This window comes from Ixodes scapularis, unplaced genomic scaffold (genome assembly GCF_016920785.2).
Source record: "Ixodes scapularis isolate PalLabHiFi unplaced genomic scaffold, ASM1692078v2 PGA_scaffold8__174_contigs__length_109621045, whole genome shotgun sequence".
NCBI classification, from domain to species: Eukaryota; Metazoa; Arthropoda; class Arachnida; order Ixodida; family Ixodidae; genus Ixodes; species Ixodes scapularis.
Window position 1 is genome coordinate 87434973 of NW_024609883.1, and position 16082 is coordinate 87451054.

Below are 16082 nucleotides of genomic sequence, written 5' to 3' on the forward strand. Positions count from 1 at the left end.
CGGCTCGATGACTACGGGTTAGTCATCAACCCAAGCAAATGCGCCTTCGGCGTGCCGACCATCGAATTCCTGTGGCATCTAGTGACACCGCAAGGAATCAGGCCCTTAGATGCAAAATTTACGGCCATTAGGGAGTTTCCACAGCCTACATCTCTCAAGAAACTGCGTGAATTCCTAGGCCTCCTAAATTTTCATCGTTGCTTCCTTCCGAGTTGCGCTCAATTGATCAAACCGTTGACCGACCTGCTCGCCACCAAGAAAGAGCCCTCTGCGACGTTTCAGTGGAACGAAGATGCAGCCTCTGCTCTCTCTTGAGCGAAAAAGGTGCTCGCTGACGCTCCAATGCTCATTCACCCCGTTCCAGACGCAGAACTACGACTCGTCACCGACGCGTCATGCGTAGCCTTCGGCGCGGTCCTTCAACAGAACGTCAATGGCTGGCAGCCTCTCGGATTTTTCTCGCGTAAACTGAAGAACCCAGAACAAAAGTATAGTACTTTTGCTGGGGAACTTCTGGCAGTGTACTTGTCAATCAAGCACTTTCGCCACTTCCTCGAAGTTTGGAACTTCCACGCTCTTACAGACCACACGCCCTTGACGTTTGCATTCCAACGAAACCACATCGACCACACAGCGCGTGAGATCCGGCACCTGTGCTTCATATCAGAGTTCACCGTCGATCTCCGCCATGTCAGCGGCCATGAAAACACTGCTGCTGACGCACTCTCCCGCGTCGGCGCTCTTTTTTCGGTACATCCACTAGACTGGGAAGAGCTGGCAACCGCTCAAGGAAACGATCCTGAGCTCCAGCGCTTGCGCGCCTCTACCGGATCGCTGAAGGTTGCAGACGTTCCCCACCCCTTTTCGCCGGGGACGGTAACCTGCGAAACATCAACTGGTCTGTCCCGCCCGTTCATGCCATCAGCGTTTCGTCTCGCTCTTTCTCGCCATCTACACAGCAAGAGCTTCCCCGAAATCTGCTCTTCACTGAAACTTATAACTGCTCGCTTCTTCTGGTCGAATATGAACACGGAAGTACGTCGCTGGGCATGAACGTGCGTTCACTGTACACAGCGCGTTTTCGGTTTTTGGTTTTCTTCTAGGCATGATATCACTGATGTAAATGAAATTTTCTAACCAATGTCGACGCGCCAAAATCACACGACACACAATCACCCCCCTCTCACCCCTTCGTCCACTGGACTCCAAATTTGCACACATCCACATCGACTTAGTGGGACATTTTCCATCATCACAGGGAGCCCGCTATTTGCTGAAGTGCGTGGACAGATTCACGAGATGGCCCGAGGCATTCCCTGTCCCTGAAATCACAGCAAAAACAGTCACTGCAGCCTTCGTCGACGGCTGGGTGTCCCGCTTCGGCTGCCCTGCTGTGGTCACTACTGGCAGGGGACGGCAATTTCAGTCCGCTCCGTTTGCCGCCTTCACCACCGTCCTGGGCATCATACACATCCACACCACCTCTTATCATCCGTCGGCTAACGGCATGGTGGAACGGCTGCACCGCCAGTTGAACGCAGCTCTAGCCACATACGAGCCGCGAGAACGTTGGGCCGACCACCTTCCTCTCGTTCAGCTGGGCCTTCACTCCGCGCTCAAGGCAGATCTTGGCTGTTCTGCAGCCGAGTTGGTCTACGGCACGCCACTGCGCCTACCTGGCGATTTCTTCTCTCCACCATCATCTGAGTCAAGAAAAGACCCCAGTGGCTACATCGACGACCTTCGACAAACCTTTCGTCTTCTCCGTCCCGTTTTATCACCTCAACGGAGCCATCGACACGTGTTCGTTAGCCAAGACCTCGAGACGTGCTCGTACGTTTTCTTGCGACGCGACCAGGTCCGTCAACCTTCGGTTCCGGCGTACGACGGACCGTTTCGATTGCTTGATCGAAAAGCAAAGACATTCACGCTCGACATCAACGGCCGTCATGACGTGGTCACAGCCGACCGCGTCAAGCCGGCATATCTAGCCAGCATCTCTTCCCATGCTGCTGCTGCAACCCCTGCCGCCCCGCCTCCCCCTTCGCTGCGCACAACCAGCCCAAAGCACATTAGGTGGGCCCTCCCGGGGCCTCTGGGTCTAAAGGGGGAAGCCTTGTAGCGGCACTCTCAATGTCGCACAGACGATGACGACGAGGTCGAGATGCCTCTGCAAGGCGCGAGATTAAAATATCAGTTCGAATCCAAACGCTGTCCGAGCTGGTTCCTTTCGTCCCAGCGTCAACACTATCAACGTCTCCAATGTGGGCTTGAGGAGTGGTCTATTTCGATTCGGACTCCGAATTATCCAGGCGTTCTTGCTTTTTCTCTTTCATCAAATCTGTATGTTCAAAAACAGCTGTTTCCCCTCACGAATGAAAACGGTTTTCTTAATACACTCTGTAGTAATTTTCATTTGAGTCTCGCAAACTCGCGGAAGAAGAGGGACGGGAGAAGAAACCTTAATGCCACGACAAAAGTAACGTTTATTATTTTGAATATAGGAGAGCTTTGGGTAAGTTCCATTAGATAGCTTGTGCTATCTGCGTACCTTCAATCAGAGTTTTAGGTTCTACTTTCCCGATATGAAAACAACCTCTTTGAAAAAAAAAAAAAAAAAAAAACACCGAACAAAGAAGCATCTATGCCTTTTGACCCTCTTCAGTCGTTTAGATATCGTTCAAAGAAAAAAGCGGAACCAAACGAAAAATAGCTTATCTCATAGCCCGCTCTGTTCATTTGACTCTAAAACCGCATCAAAGCGCACGTATACAGAAGAGTCACAATGAAATCACCTTGCGCTCATTCGAATTTAGTTTTAAACAAGAAAAGCTGTCTCCTAAGAAAAAGTCGTAAACCATCCCAAAAACTAAAAAAAAAAAAAAAAAAAAAAAAAGAAGAAGTTTGCAGTTGGCTTGTTTTTACACATTAAAGAGCATGTTTCCTTCGGAGTTCAGAATCACAGACACCTGAATATTTATGTTTTAACGGCTGTGGACTGGCATAAACCCGGCAAAATGCAACAAAGCTTTGCGTCGTAAAGTTTATGAACATAACTTTAATAGATCTAACATGTTTCTTCCCCAAAGAGGTTCATCAGAAGCGGGCACAATTTAATAATTACCACTCAAGCGAACCGCATGTGTAAAATTAATGGCCAAAATTTGCTTTCAAACTTATGTTGATGCTTTCGATATCTTTTCTTCTTCTTCAGACGTTCAAGGCGTGCTTCCCCTTCATTTATAAAAGATGGGCCTTCGTTTAAATGGAGTCTTTAACTACTTATTTTACGTTAGCTTGAATATATACTTTGTGTTGTTACGCAGCTGACACGTTGCCACAACCCTTTGATAAGCGGTTTGCGCAGGACCGACTGGTTTATTTCCCAACCAAACAAACTTCTACCGAGCATGTGGAAGTTTTCCGACACTTTCCTAAGAGGTTTTGCAATTTCGCTGATGCTTATGGTAGCCGCTAGAACATTCATACTGGAAGGACGAACTGGTGAGTTTGATAAAAACAGAAAAAGTTAAGTATTCAATCGCTGGCAGCTTCTAAGAAATGCAGGGTGAGGCTTAACATTTCAACGCTTATAGCTTCCTGATCGGTTGTTTGGTACCATTGTCGGCTGATGTCGCAATCTCATTGGACATGGAGCGATGATGAGAAGCTCGGAATGCGTGACACCCTGCGATTCTGAAGTTGACAGTCACTATAATAATCGAAACGTATTGTTTTGTTTTCATATGTCATGCCAGGTAACCCGGCGTTTTCTCACGATCGCTACAAAATTGCATGTTAAGCCATCTATTTGTTATTTTAATATGACGTGATATAGGAAGGACGTCTATGAGAAAGGTAAAGTTACTTTTTAATGGCTGGGTTTTGTTCTCAATTATTAAATATTTATCCATCGTTAAATATTTCCGAACGTCAAAAAACGCCTGACCCTGCGCAATGAGAATATGATGTTTTCGTTCGCTCGGATTGGAGGAGAGAGAGAGTGAGTGAGTCGAGACAAAGGCAGTTAGCCATTGTGTCTACCCAATGATCCTTCCAATTAGAAGATCTTCGCTCTGACGTCCGCCCCCCCCCCCCCCCCCCCCCAGCTCACGCTTTACTCTCCTTCACACATATCTATGCTTCGAACACGTCTGCTGACAGTTTGTGTATGACCAATGTGTCAGGACCGTCCTGCAGGGAAGGAACAGCAAGTATCTTCCAAGTTCTCCCCTGTGTGCAGACTTTTTTTTTGTTTTCACAACGTATTAGCAACATGACAGCGGCTCAATAATATTTTTTCCCGACCGAAGCCGTCCCGTGGCTCTCCAGTCGAGGCATGTTTTACTGCCAACGTGCCAATTTCAAGACAGCACCGAGGCCTGTCCTATCACTCTGCAAATTGTCGGTACTTGATGGGGATTTTAATCAGCAACATTTCGAAACCCATCCGTACCTAAAAGATTATTATACTACTACGCAGCTCATACCCCACAGCGCAACCTCAAGTTCTTCGCAGCGCGTTTGGAGAGGGGGCGTTATAGTTTGTTCCAGCTCAAGTCCAGACGCAATCGACACTATTAGGTAATATGGCCAATCAAACAGCGTCAAAAGCCTAAGTCAATGGACGTATCTGTTTATGATGGGCTTAGCGGTGATGAAAAACGCACAGTAACATGACGGACACAATGATGGTGTGGCTTTGACGTTGTCTGATTGGCGCCATCAGCTCGGAGCTTCGGCTGCGTCTGAAGTTAAGGTAAAACGAAGTATAGGAAATATTTTACGAAGGGAGTACACTCTACTCCGTTCATTCGCATTAGACGGGGACGCTACAGAACCAAATTTTCCCCAAGCCATCTGAACAGCTCGCGTCCTAGCGAACGCTGTCGCGCTTTTGTGTCCACGCTGTCACGCTTTCGCACTGCTTCGAAGCAGAGGGCTACCGCCGCCGCACCGAGACACCGAACCCGCAAAGATGGTAGAGACGGCTGTCTCCGTTGTATCCAAGGGCCCCCGACAACAGATGGCGACAGCAACCACTCCCGATGAAGAAAAATAAAAAAAAGAAGAACCTGTGCTTGAGGGCGTTTGGTCGTTCCAGCTACGCAAAAGATGTCAGCTCCAAGGCCTTTGGAGTTTCGAGGAGTAAGATGTATACCCTAGTAAAGTATCCGGTATTAGCATACCGCTTAACCCTCCCCCCCCCCCTCCTAACTGCAAATCCGCTCGGAGCAACGCCACTGGTCGCGCGCACTATAACGTGAAACAAAGGGCTCTATTCACTTGATGACACTCTATTCCGTGGCGTCGCTACTGTGAGAGCAACACCAACAGGAGCAACCGAGGTCCGTGGAGGAATTTTATATAAAGCCATCTTTTTAAAATCCGGCACCATGCGATGCTGGGTTTTTTGCCAACCTTTGACCACAACGCAAAGGAAATTTATCGCCTCTGCATGGGGTTGACGGGTTGTGGTGCACGAACTCGCCCAATCCCGAAACCCCCATCTCAAAATCCCCGCTGCAAATCTTACGCCTTAACTCCTCAAAACCCAACACCTCCGGCTTTCAAATACCATGTACACACAACCTCCGCACTTGCTTCTAAGTAACGGTTAAGATTTTAACTTGTTGGTTCTAAAAGTGCTAAAGTTTTTACAGTGTAGTTCTAAGGTTCAGGCTAGTATATTTCTAAGTACTGGCTTCCTTCGCCTTTCCCTAGGTCAAGTTATCGCATGACTTCCAAAACACTGTGACTCCGTGCATTATTTGAGTAATGGAGTCGGAGAGTTTGACGCACGACTTCAATTCCTTCAAGAAGTAGTGTAGTTAGGGTAGCTGGTCTAACTTAGCTTAAGTAAACAGCGCGGAAAAACGGAGGACTAGAAGATGGACCACACAAACACAGCGCTGTCTTGCAACTGAAATATTTACTTGTGGCACGAAACAGAAAGTAAGCAAGAGACGGGAAAGATAAAGACAAAACAATCGACCTGATAAAACGCCCTCCAGCATGTCGACACGTGCGTATTCAAACTTGCTACACCTTTAGATAAATTCCCCGTCGCCACGCGCCAAAGTCACCGACGGGTTTCTAAGCCACATGCCCTCTTCTTAACTGACACTAATATTAATAATGAAAAAAAATTTAATAATAAAAAACGCATCAATTTTTTTTTTTTTTGTTGCTGTTTTAGCTATTTTAAGTAAAAGAGATGATCAAGGGGATCACAGTACGGGCATAGCGTGGGAATTAGGCATAGCAGTATAGATACCGGGGGGCAGCAAGACGGGTAGCTTTCTCGACTAGGTTCTTGGCACAAGGAGAGAAAACGTCCGTTGCATTCGAGACGGGAGCACTGGGGCGTGTAAGTCGCGTTACGACCGGCATCACGCTATGGTTTACCTGCATGTATTCTCGCACTATTTCGCAGCGGAAGTACGGCGCCTAAAAGCCGATCCCTTCTCCGCTCCCTTTCTCGAGTCAAAGATGAGGCGAACATCATAACTTCCAGATCTTACCAACTCGCCCAATTGTCCATTTTCTCTAGATGAGGCGAAGATGGAAACCGCCAACGTAGAGTGCCTGGAACGATATAAACATCCACTTCTACGAAGAAATTTTTCGAAGTACTTTTACGTCGAGGGCGATCTCAGGATGTACTACTATTGCTACCGTGGCAAAGCAAGGAGGAGGGTTTGCAAGGTTGAGCCCTACGACGCTGTCTGCCGAGTGAGTGATCAATGTAAACAGTTGACAAGGAACAGAGAATACCGGTACAACACCCTCTCAAATTCCTGTCCTTGTCCTCTATGTTCCTTGCCTCTGTCCTTGTCCTCTCTGTTCCTCGTCTCTAGGTTTTTCATTATGAATGTGCACCAGCTCGCCTGTGTTTTTACTCCAATTTAATTAAACAGTTGGCATGCAATAACTAAGGGTTCCGCGTTTTAGGCGAATATTGATATACCCGGTAAGTTAACCGTCGAAACCGCTTTATTCCATTCGGAGAAATCCGACACCCCGTGTTAAAACTGTAATTGAAAAACAAACAAAAAAAAAATCCCCAAGCCTCGCGGGAAGAAGACTGTCTACAGCCTTACATCATGTTCACTCGGAAGACAGCCGGCATTGCACACTGTTCGTAAACCGGCTCTTTTTTTCTTTTTTTTTTCAGTAAACACGCCTATAGGCCTCCTCCGCTGCCAACGGGGCGCATGCGGAAGGGGGCTTGACATTACTTGTGTTTTGGGTAGTACAGACTTGAGCGTCTCAGACTGTCACGTATGTAGAAGCGTGGCCGCTCTGGTGTGAAACGCAATCACTAGGAAACTACAGAAAAAATAATACCTCGCATTAAAAAAAAAAATTAAAAAAGCTTGTGCGAACGCTATTGAACGTCGTCAAAGCACAGGTCAAAGCTGAAACAATAGCCTCCTCTATACTCACAATGCCTGGCAGTCCGACGACGGAGCCATCGACTGCCCGGCCGCAGATTTGGAGCTCGAGGATCTGGTAGCACAGAGCATCAAAGAGCCATTTCTCGAGGAACCTAGAGTAGCTGTATATGCTCGCCTTGCAGAGCCACATTTTCGCATTCGTTTTCCTTTCGCCGCCATCTCCGTATTGGCGGAGGAGTGGTCACGTGGGCAGAACTGGATCCGACCTTTGTGGGGAAAGCGGCCTTCCAGAGCACCGAGTTTCGGGGGAACATATTTTTTTTTCTTTTATTTTTTTTGCGTATTTCATTCATCCGCAGAGGGGGCAGAAATAAAGGCATGATGCCTGACAGCGCCTCTGCCCCCTGCAGTTCATACAGCGGAGATAACATTTCAAATAAGTCACAGTGATAATAAATAACACGACAGCCATCGTCATAAAAACAAATAGAAACAATTATTATAGAAATATCTGAAAACACATGAAATGCAATGTCGCAACTCAAACAACTACACAAGCGGCACAGCTTGAAAATGTGGGGCGATATGCTTTTCATAACCCAGAAGTAAAATAAAATTAAAATAAAGCTAGAAATAAAGAAAAAAAATTCCGCTTTCCGTTCGCAAAATATAGATCCCAGACTAAAATCGAATGAACGGAAAGCTACCTAAATCATGAAACATTATGTGTAGCAACTGGGTACAGTACAGTCACCTTTCTTGTAACGCGAGCGATGTTTCAGAACATTCGTTTCCAGGGAATAGGAAACAGATGACAGGGATAACGACTGCGTTGCTCGCGTCTGCGGCTCTCGCGGATTGATACGGGATACACGACCGGCACATCCGGCCACTTTGCCGAGCCGGAGAGCTCTCATTCGAAAGCGGGGGGACGGTGTTCTCGTCAGCCGCTGCGTTGCTTACCGCAATGAATTTCATGCGCGCAGGAAAAGCCCCGTGAAAATGACAGGCTGTAGTGCACAAATCGCACTGACAGTGGCAAGAGCTTGTACAGGAGCCTGATGGCGAGAAACGATGTGAGACGCTGCCTCGCCTGGTTTTTGCGTAAGGGAAGGAGATTGGCAACCGCGAATTGACAATACTTCAGCACGACACGACGCCACCACGACCGTGAAGCCGCCGTGGACACCACGACGACGCGCGACCCGCTAGCGCTTTTTGCGATCCAGAGGGAAATAGGAAACGACAATGAAGGTGCATGAACGACTTGCCGCCGCACGCCGCCCTATTTTCCTTATGCAGCGAGCTGCAGCACGCCGCCATTTATGCGCCTTCGTATCCCCTGCAAAACCGACCATGGCTTCCCGCAGTGCTTGGTTCCAGAATGGCACCATTGCGATACTCTGCTATGCAAGCGTAGCTCGAATCGCAAAATCCCGGTGGCCAGAGAGCTCTTTGTGCAAAGTCACTGATACCTTAAAGGTGCCCTAAGGAAGTTTCTAAGATCGCCTAAATGTAACGATAACTCACTCTGCTGGCTCTAAGTACCATAGGAATCCCTAAATCATTACGATACGCGGCTAATTTTTGTATTTAAAAGCAATCAAAGATCGCAACACACACAGGTAAACTCCGGCAATGGGAGGAGCATGTTCCAAAATTTGGATCACCGTCAGCCAATAGTAATCGAAGACTCCTCGCATCTCCGACAGGTGGAGCCGCGGAGTGACATCTCCAATATTCGCCCGCGGCTCGTTGCTCATACAGCCCGGAGTACGATTCAACCCAGCGAGCACGAGCTCGGGAGCTGACAACCAAACAGATCACTCCCGCAAAAAAAACAAGAAAAACAAAATAAAAAAAAAAAACATGACGCGTTGTTTTTAAGACAATTATTGCAGTATTATGTTCCCTCCCCTACCGAAAAAACCAGTATAACTGTCTGCAAACTGGATTTCAGGTTTCCATCGAGAAATCCTGTTTGATTTCCTGTTTCATAATCCAGTTATCGAAAAGTTGTACTGTTTTTTTCGGTAGGGTCTCTGAGAAAAATTAACAATTTTTCGACTACTCTTATTCACTTTCATCACCTACAAAAGCAAACACATTTTGTAAAAAAAACGCGTTGGCATTCTCAACGAAATGTTGCGTTTTTATTGGTAACACGTCGTTCTGGCTGCCGGAACAATGCTCCCCCCACCGACAGCAATGACCATGGTGTTTTGGATCTTTGATTGCTTCTCTAATAATAAAAAAATCGGCCAGGTATCGTCATGATTTATGGATTTCCAGGATGCCTAGAGCCCACACAGTTATTTGTCGCTATATTTAAGACATCTCAGAAACCTACTCAAGGTGCCTTGAAAGCATGCAGGAAGTGTAGGGTCTCCGCAAAATCTCAGTATCGTTCCATAGTCAATGAAATTGCTGCTTTAGCCAAAAAAAACACCGGAGAACCAATCATAGAGCTGCAGGATTGATAGTATTAGGGCCAGGCTTCTCGTTTCCTAGTTAAACGGTCAGTGCCCATATATCATGTTTCACGCACATCACAAATACATGGTGTTCCATCGACAACTCAATTTACTTTTTAAAAAGGACACTTAGACAAATAAACAGGTGTTTACTTCGTGATAACGTTATCTACCGCGGTGGACGCCACGTAGAGAACGCAAGGTTATATAAAAACACGTTATTTAACAAAAGTCCACTAATTACCTTTTCAAATATTCGCCTTTGCTGGCAGATTCTGAGTGTACGTTTGTTGCTCGTCGTCCATACATATATGGTAAGGCAGTTGTTGAAAGTCAGATAAATAAATTCTGCTCCGCTCTATTCCTAGACAAACTGAGCCGAACTTATACCCTACTTACAGTAGCACTCTTAACTGTAGTTAAGCCAACGATCGTTGATTTTTCCCAACTGCATTGAGCTCAAGTAAGGTGTCCGTTGTTAAGCTGTTCATAAGCCTAACAATCCCAGTTGAGATGCGAGTCAAGGGACACAGTTGAAACCGAAACAAAACCAAAACTGATGCCGCATTATATTATTCCTCTCCATGGAATATTTGCTTCTACGATACTTTTTAGATACCATCCCCAACCTTCCGCAATAGTAAGTTCTTCGCTGACGCTGGCCATGGACTGTGATGCGGCGGACGCCGCCATCTTTAGCTCGACTTGGTCAAACACCCATCAGTTATGCTCCGTTTCACCATATGTTGTACCGCAGGGAAGGCTAGAAGCCCCAGAGCGAGGAGCCCGCTCATGTAGGCACGAGATATCAGTATCACGTGAAGTTTCGGTGTCAACTGATGTCATCGTGTCACCTGACATCATAGAAGACGTCTAAATACTCAGCATGTAGAGCGATTTTCGATTCCACGAATGTAGCCTCGATGATGTCACAAGTGATGTCATCGAGGCTACCCTTAAAAAATGGCATATGTGAACTTAGAGCATAAAAAAACAGATATGGTTATATAAAAAATTGGGCACATCCGGCCATATAAAGTGTATCAGTTTATATGATGCATATGGGCCAGATATGTCCGAATCAAATAAGGCAACCTTTATACATATTGTTGTTTTCTACAAATATTTACCAAAAGTGACTTCTCATCTGTATAAGAAAAATACCAATTGGATATTGAGCATGTACCAACTTTTATTAATTTTACATGAGCTGCTTTACGCCACTCCTGATTTCGCTCAACTTGGTTCCCAGGAAAAACAGGATTATCGACATTCACGTAACGAATGCCGATGGAACGTTAATGTCGACAAAACGTGTATCCATGGAACGTGCACCCACAAACATTTGTCCGGGAAACGTGTTATCACGATACGCAGGGAAAATAAAAAATTTAGTATTCCACCTGCAGTTGTGACATGATTTCAGACGGCCGATGGCAGGTGACTGCTGGTAGAATTTCGTGGAAATTATTCGCCCGGGTGCCAAGAGATAGACACGGCCTAATTCTAGAGGTAATCTGAAAGCGTACCTGTAGGAAAACGATAAATTTCCGCGAAGTAGGTTGCAGCGTACTTACGTTGACAATACCGGACTTGAAAGGTATGATGCGAGATATATGTCGACACGGGCACGGCACAACATCCACTCAAACACAAAAACGAGAAGGAAGGTGTCCGTGAAGATTCAACACGATGTAGCACAAGCTGTCATTTGTTGAACGGAACAATAAACGCATCACAAACGACTCTTAGGCGTCTTTGAAGAAATTGCTTGTTGCTGATATACGGGTAGGACTTTTCGAACGAGATACCATTTACTACAGAAGCAGAATCCACAGCAGCCAGGCAGGGCGCGCACCACAGGCCAAACTAGGTCCGCAAGCAGGCATCCCGAGATCGACAACGGCTGATGCGTAATCCGTCACACCACGCGACCACGCTTCTGCCATTTCCCGGGCACAGAGAGCGAAGTCAAGCGATAAAAAGTCTACGGCTGATTGGTTCGGCAAGTCCTCACCTTCTACCTAGCTTTCAACTTAGGGAGAGAAAACAAAGTAGAGAAGGAAAGGCAAAAACGGAAGTGCACACACAAAAGGCTTGTCTTCTGGGGTATCCAAACAATGACCAGAACTAGACGATTTGTCAGTTGTAACCGAGGTTGATAGCACAGTGAACGCTATGTGTGGCCTTGGGCTTCAGGCAGGTGCCGTGTTCTGCCTTATCACTAGCTTCTAGACAGTATTCACGGAACCCTAACCGGGGACACGATTGGCCTAAAACATGCATAGCGTCTAACCGGCTGTCAATACAGAGTGAACAGGACGGCACTTTGAATTCCAGCTTTTTGAACTTCTAAAGAAGCTGCCCAGCCCAAAAGTGACCCAAAACGATGCAATTTTGAAAATATTATGTTTGACTGCGTATAACCGACAATATAATTTTAAATTCAAAACTAAGCACACTATTTTTTTGCTCAAGATGTCCACAAATAAATAGATAAATTAATATATATATCTTTACAAATAAATTTAAAATTATGTGTTCACTGTTAGGTTCACTGTTAGGTTCGCATAAAAAAACACAACGGACAGCACATGTTCCAACTTTCAAAACACGACGAATCGCCGACGCTTGCAAACAGAAGGTTGCGATGCTGCGCGAACGGTTTTTGAAAGATGCTGCGTAGGGTACTCCGGGTGCAACGGCTTCGTAGCCGTTCGAAGGTAAACGTATTCGGGGCGACGAAGTAGCGTCTTGCATCTTCAGTAAGCTAACTGTCCATGTTTCTCCGCTAAATTTAGAGTGGAAACGTGAACAAAATTAGTTTCACTGCTTGATTTAGCTGAAAATTGACATCACGTGACATAAACACCAATTCAATTTCCTCTTAAATTTATAAGGCCGTTACACCGATGCCGACGGCGACGCCGACACCGCTTAACGCGGAAAGAGGCCTCGAAGAGCTGCGATCTAAAATCTATTAATGTATTAGCTCGCTTTCCGATTTTTTATGCACTTCGTCATATTGTCGCACGTGAAACATACAACCGAATTTCATATGTTTTTCAATCTTCAATATGTTCAATTGATTAATTGGTCCAAATATCTAGAAGAACTTCACACTAAGGATGTTAACAATAGTTAGAAAATTACATGAGGCCCACGCACTATAGATAAATCAAATAGTGTCTTCGCGAGTGCATATGACTTTTTGCTTGCATGACCGAAACGGGCCCTTATATCTTTATCAGAAGATATAGTTTTACCCATATATGTCGTGAATGGGCTATATATGGCAGTATTCGACCTACTATACAGCGATATATGGACGTATTTGCACGCCTATGTGGCAACATATGGCCATATTTACGTACTTTTATGTCCAGATCTGGCAGGATTTGCCGACTTAGCCGATATCTGGCCGCATTTGTTCCCATATATGGCGGTATATGACCATATTTGACTGCTTATATTATCATATATCGCCATATATCAAATATATCAGTGCCATATAGGACATTTTCGTACGGGTACATGCTCGAGGAAAACCGAAGTATGGCGCGCCTTTTCCACGATCATATGACTTTTATTATCGGCTTGCGATGACTGGATAGCGGCGCCCGCTGCGGAGGCTGGCGTCTCTTCCCAGTGGTACTTCGGCCGTTCTTTTTGCATATAGTTTCGGTATCTCGTCTCCTCGCTGATTAAATTTGAGAGAGTAGCGCGGTGCAGAATCTAGTTCTATGAAGCCTAAAAGCTGCCAGGCACGTTTGAACGGCGGGCAATACATCTCTGATTGAAATCTGTGCTCGAAGGTTAATATACCAAAAGTCAATATGTTGATTTTAGGAAATTAATCTTCTAAGGATCTCATTGCGCTTGAAGCGTAACCTTTGCAGCGATCAATAACGTTTTTTTGTGTGTGTGATTTTTTTCCAGAAATATATATATATATAAATATATTTGTTTTAAGTGCTCTCGTTCAATAAATGATTCTGTTTCGTTGATCAAACACACTGTATGCGCAGAACAGAAAAAAGGCAAAAACTTCAAGAAAATGCATGTCAAAAGTTCTTTTAACTTTTTAGTATTTCCAGAAGCTGATCAATAAGCAAGAGGGGTGACATCAACCTAACCAATGGGAAAAATCAACACGAAGAATAATTTATATATATGTTCCTCAATGTTGTATCAATAAATAGATTAGCAATACGTGTTTCTCTGGCGTGCGTTTATTACTTTTTTTAGGACCAAGGAATCAAATCACTGTGCTTAGATATTCCGTCAAAGGAAATGAACGTGGTAGTAATACGCAGTTTCTACAACGCAGCCTCCGTTCCTACACTGCGGATGGCGAGGGGAGTGAGGGCTGTGTTAACGCACACCGTTATCCTCTCATTTGCAAATTCGCGTAGCAAAATGCCATTGCTTGGCGCGCAGTGACATCAAACCAAGAGCTGCACTCTATTGCCGACACTTTATCCTCCTGCCGACACTTTCACACGATGCGATCAACATGTACACGCACAAGCAAGGTCCATGTAGGGCTCGAAACATCCCTCTAGCGCATTTTCCCGAATCACGCACCATGGCACATCTCGAAACGAGGTCACTATAGCAGGGTATGGTGCGTTTCGAGAATCCTGCTATGCTTGACTTCAATATAATCGCGGCATGAACCGATCAGAACGCTAATGAACCAATGAGAGAGCAAGAAGAAGGAAAGTAATAAGGGAAGCTCTGCATTTCTTCAGATGTCAGGGACTATGTAAAAAGGAGAGAACAAAAAAAGAGTAAGAAAAACAAACAAACAATACTTTTCAAAAGTTTCAATACAATTAATTTGTCTTCGTTCTTTGTCGGCAGAGTAAGCAACAGTGCTAATAATTGACCCATTAACCAACATGTACTAAATAAATGATACTAGGCATACATTTAAACATGACAAGTGGTAGCATAATCTGATGAGTGAAACATCGGGGAATTCAGAGGTAAGTACGGTGTTTTGTTTTTTGTCGTTGCTGTTTTTTTTTAAAGTTCTAAACCTGTCACAAAGCTTGCACGAAAGAATAATCGAAATCGCGGGTAACCCATTTAGACCTTATAGCGACTCGTTGTATCATTTGTGTCCTCGTAAAAAACAACAAGAAACACAACAACAACAACAGACACTATTGTGCCTATCTACGCGTATCCAAGCCGAGCTTGGTTATCTAACCATAAAAATAGAAAATACAAAATACAGCGAGTTATGTGCTTTGCACGAGAGGGCTCTTTCGTTTACTCTGGACTGACGAAGGGCATAACGGTGTAAAAAATGATCGTTACTACGAAGAGGTGAACTCTCCTAATAATACATGGGTGTATTGTCATGGACAAATCATAAATTAGAGCCTTTAATCTAACTTTTTTTGTTTTACTGTATAATCTTCGCTTTGTTCAGAGGAACTCGCGGAACAGACTTTGTATGAAGACAGTTCTATTTTCCGGATAAGTATTATATAAATTCTGCAGAAGTAAATAAAACAGTAAAAAAAGAAAGAAAGAAAGGAACGTGCCAACTGGCATGGGTTCCAAACCCACAGTCATTTAACAAAGTGCCGAGAGAAACTGTACACTCAAAAGTCGCCGACCACCAATAACATACTCCCAAAAAGCTTCGAACTCGCCGACCATGTCACACCAAGTTAAGGCACGCCAGAGATCACACAAGAGTCAAAAAAAGGTTGGAAATCGATTTAACTAAAAAGACGAACAATGCCACCGGAAAATGGAGCGCTCAAGTAAAATTTGAAGAGACGAGTGGCGTGTCAAGCCCCGAGCGTCTAACTATCGCTTCGTAGCTAATGAAATTATGCGATTAGTTCATAATAACGCTTAAGTGCGCATAGCAAAAACAAAACAAAAAACAACAAGCGTGAAGATAATAAACCATGCCCTTTGTTTCTTAAGTTGTCAGCAACTGGAACATTGTTAAAGCTATCTTGGAGCGGCCGATGTTGCTAGCGGTTTTCAATCGAGCGGCCCACGGAGTGCAAACGCTACAGCCACGACGCGTGTCGACCTTTCTAAGGCACCTTCGAAGCAGCGACCATGACGTTAATTAAATTCTGCGTTATATTATTGTATGTGGCCTTCCCCCTTCACCCTTCTACGTTTCACGATAACTTGGCAAACGAAAGAGAAAGAAAAAAAAACTGTTGCTTTG